General features: G+C 41.6%; 1 protein-coding gene across 1 annotated transcript in view; it reads left to right on the top strand.

Annotated features, from left to right (window-relative positions):
• Positions 1 to 3,637: 3,637 nt before the first annotated feature.
• The window catches only part of olfml2a (olfactomedin-like 2A), an 84,716-nt gene continuing 84,198 nt past the window's right edge, over positions 3,638 to 4,155 (top strand). The window contains exon 1 of the mRNA XM_061980567.1: positions 3,638 to 3,695. The gene's annotated coding sequence lies outside the window, so the exon portion shown is untranslated. The remainder of the gene's footprint in view (positions 3,696 to 4,155) is intronic.

Here is a 4,155-nt window from a genome sequence, read left to right as displayed (position 1 = left end):
TCCAAGTCCCTTGAAGGAGTTCCTTTAAAGTACGACCCCTGTTTTTAGCCTAAAACTGGCCGATAGAAACCAAGATGGCCGACTTTCTGCTTATTTTCAAATATAAAAATCTTGAGACTTTTACGTGCGTCCCCTCATGATAGATGTCTCCATTGATTTTCGTGATGATACATGAATCTGGAAACAGGGGGTACATTGTTCCAATTTTTAAGGGGGATAAAAATAAACAACACAATTTCAATAAGGCCTTTACAGCTTTTTGCTGCTCGTGCCCTAACAGAATCTTGGAAAATGGTTAAAAGTAGAAAAATCCCTTAAATGTATTATTGGAGTGTGCTCCCAACTCCTGAAGACCTGTGCTGGAGAACTGGGTGAACCACTCCAGCGGATCTTGGGGCGGTATAGCTCGGTTGGTAGAGTGGCCGTGCCAGCAACTTGAGGGTTCCAGGTTCGATCCCTGCTTCTGCCATCCAAGTCACTGCCGTTGTGTCCTTGGGCAAGACACTTTACCCACCTGCTCCCAGTGCCACCCACACTGATTTAAATGTAACTTAGATATTGAGTTTCACTATGTAAAGCACTTTGAGTCACTAGAGAAAAAGTGCTATATAAATATAATTCACTTCACTTCATCTTCAACCTCAGCCTGCAGCTGGGGAGGGTGCCCACCCACTGGAAGACGTTGTGCATCGTTCCAGTTCCCAAAAAGAACTGCCCCAGTGAGCTGAACGACTACTGACCAGTCCTGCCTTACGCTGAACACAGATAAAACTGTCACAATGTATTTTTCAAACAAACCAAACCAAAGTGTTGTCCCAAACATCTATGCGAATAGTCACATGATTAGTAATGCTGAGGAAGTTAAATACTTAGGCGTGATACTGTATCCCACACTAAATTTTAAAAATCATGTTAAAAAGATATGTCATGTTCTGAAATATAACATTGCCAACTTCCAGCACATCAGGAGCTTCTTATCATTGGAAGCAGCTAAATCGTTTTTTAATGCAATGATCATATCACATATCTTGTACTGTATGTCATCATGGTCTCAAGCCAAACAGACTGTTTTAAATTCTCTCAGAATGTTACATAATCAAGCACTGAAAATCCTCAATAAAAAGCCTCGGTGGTACCACCATCGTAGCATATTTGACAAATACGATATACAAACCCTGTTTCCATATGAGTTGGGAAATTGTGTTAGATGTAAATATAAACGGAATACAATGATTTGCAAATCATTTTCAACCCATATTCAGTTGAATATGCTACAAAGACAACATATTTGATGTTCAAACTGATAAACATTTTTTTTTTTGCAAAAAATCATTAACTTTAGAATTTGATTTCAGCAACCCGTGACAAAGAAGTTGGGAAAAGTGGCAATAAATACTAATCAAGTTGAGGAACGCTCATCAAACACTTATTTGGAACATCCCACAGGTGAACAGGCAAATTATCAACAGGTGGGTGCCATGATTGGGTGTAAAAGTAGATTCCATGAAATGCTCAGTCATTCACAAACAATGATGGGGCGAGGGTCACCACTTTGTCAACAAATGCGTGAGCAAATTGTTGAACAGTTTAAGAAAAACCTTTCTCAACCAGCTATTGCAAGGAATTTAAGGATTTCACCATCTACGGTCCGTAATATCATCAAAGGGTTCAGAGAATCTGGAGAAATCACTGCACGTAAGCAGCTAAGCCCTGGGCTCAGGAACACTTCAGAAACCCACTGTCAGTAACTACAGTTGGTCGCTACATCTGTAAGTGCAATTTAAAACTCTCCTATGCAAGGCCAAAACCGTTTATCAACAACACCCAGAAACGCCGTCGGCTTCGCTGGGCCTGAGCTCATCTAAGATGGACTGATACAAAGTGGAAAAGTGTTCTGTGGTCTGACGAGTCCACATTTCAAATTGTTTTTGGAAACTGTGGACGTCGTGTCCTCCGGACCAAAGAGGAAAAGAACCATCCGGATAGTTATAGGGGCAAAGTTGAAAAGCCAGCATCTGTGATGGTATGGGGGTGTATTAGTGCCCAAGACATGGGTAACTTACACATCTGTGAAGGCGCCATTAATGCTGAAAGGTACATACAGGTTTTGGAGCAACATATGTTGCCATCCAAGCAACGTTACCATGGACGCCCCTGCTTATTTCAGCAAGACAATGCCAAGCCACGTGTTACATCAACGTGGCTTCATAGTAAAAGAGTGCGGGTACTAGACTGGCCTGCCTGTAGTCCAGACCTGTCTCCCATTGAAAATGTGTGGCGCATTATGAAGCCTAAAATACCACAACGGAGACCCCCGGACTGTTGAACAACTTAAGCTGTACATCAAACAAGAATGGGAAAGAATTCCACCTGAGAAGCGTGTCTCCTCAGTTCCCAAACGTTTACTGATTGTTGTTAAAAGGAAAGGCCATGTAATACAGTGGTGAACATGCCCTTTCCCAACTACTTTGGCACGTGTTGCAGCCATGAAATTCTAAGTTAATTACTATTTGCAAAAAAAAAATTTGAACATCAAATATCTTGCCTTTGTAGTGCATTCAATTGAATATTGGTTGAAAAGGATTTGCAAATCATTGTATTCCGTTTATATTTACTTCTAACACAATTTCCCAACTCATATGGAAACGGGGTTTGTACTTAGCTTTGAAATCCTGATCAGGTTCTCCAATATCCCCCTAGTACATAAGATCTTAAATGATGCAGCTCCTCCTCCCTTAAAAACATACGTACAGCTACACTCGCAATTAACACGTAGAGTGTTAAGGTAGGCTGACCATACGTCCTCTTTTCCCCGGACATGTCCTCTTTTGCGGGGATGTCTGGGGTGTCCGGGCGGGGTTTCTTAAATGCCTCAAATGTCCGGCATTTTGAGTTAGGGTTGCGTGTATTTTCAATGTACGTCCAGAGTTAAGTTAAGAAGGGGTTAAACAAAACAAACTGTGAAGGTGTGCGCACGCAGAAACATTCGTGAGGGCGGGGCAGAGACAGAGAGCGAGAGAGCTAGTGAGTGGAGAGACAGACATGAAAACAAGAAATGCCGAAACGTAAATGCAACTTCACGGATGATTTGCGGAAAAAGTATTTGTCTTTTCGTCCTGGCCGTGACACATGGGAAGCAGAATGCACTGTGTGCAAAGCAGGAACGTATGTATCTGTGGCAAATAAAGGGGCCAAAGAGCTACAAGCCCATATCGACACTACAAAGCACAAAACAGCTGTGCAGGGCAAGAGCTCGTCTGCTAATTTGACAGAGTACTTTGTGCGACCTGGAAAAGGAGAAGACATTGTAAACACAGCAGAAGGTGTTTTAGCATTCCACACAGTTACAGAATATAAGTGTGACTTATTTTGTTATACTGTCAAGCAGTGTTGGCGTTACCGCACTTTTTGTGTCTTTTTAAGCATTAAAATCAGAAAGGACTTTTTTTCTTTTTTTTACATACCGCCCGGTTTGCTTGTTTTTTTTTTTATTGTCTCGATTATTGCTTTCCGCCAGTGTTTTGTTTTGTTTATATTTGCCGGGTCACATTTCCTTCCCCGTTTATTGCGTTTTTATTGGTCGTAAATTTTGATTGGCCGAAAGTTTTATCAATGACAAACACTTCCTCAGTTTGCACTGGGACAAGTTTAGCGCGAGGTGCTGTCAAAAGAAAGACTTGATGGTAAACACTAAGGTGAGTGTAAAGTCAACCTTTTTAACTTCATCCTGTGCCAAGTTTCCAGTAAATTACTTGTTTTAGTCTTTGTGAGTCCATGGATCCACATTGTTCCAGGATGGAGACAGGCTAGCTGTTAGCTTCAAGCTAACTAGCACCAGATCAGTCCCTGGGACCCCATTTTGATCATTCCTAGCACCAACACTGCTGTCAACACTGCTTTGTTTAAATAAATATATTATTTACAAAGCAAGTTCGAGTATCATTGGCAAATTTTCACCTAGTCCCGGCCTTGGCGTGCTGCCCGCCTTGGCACGCATATATGTGTCCTCTTTTTGCAATTTCAGAATATGGTCAGCCTTGTTAAGGTCTTATCCAGGGGTGACTGTAATATTCCAAAAAAAAAGTCTGCCTTCTCCCAATCAGCCTTTTCATATCAAGCCATCAAAGAATGGAATGGACTCCCAGACAATCTAAA

The sequence above is a fragment of the Nerophis lumbriciformis genome, linkage group LG20 (genome assembly GCF_033978685.3).
Source record: "Nerophis lumbriciformis linkage group LG20, RoL_Nlum_v2.1, whole genome shotgun sequence".
Taxonomy (NCBI): domain Eukaryota; kingdom Metazoa; phylum Chordata; class Actinopteri; order Syngnathiformes; family Syngnathidae; genus Nerophis; species Nerophis lumbriciformis.
This window is presented reverse-complemented; position numbering and strand designations above follow the sequence as displayed.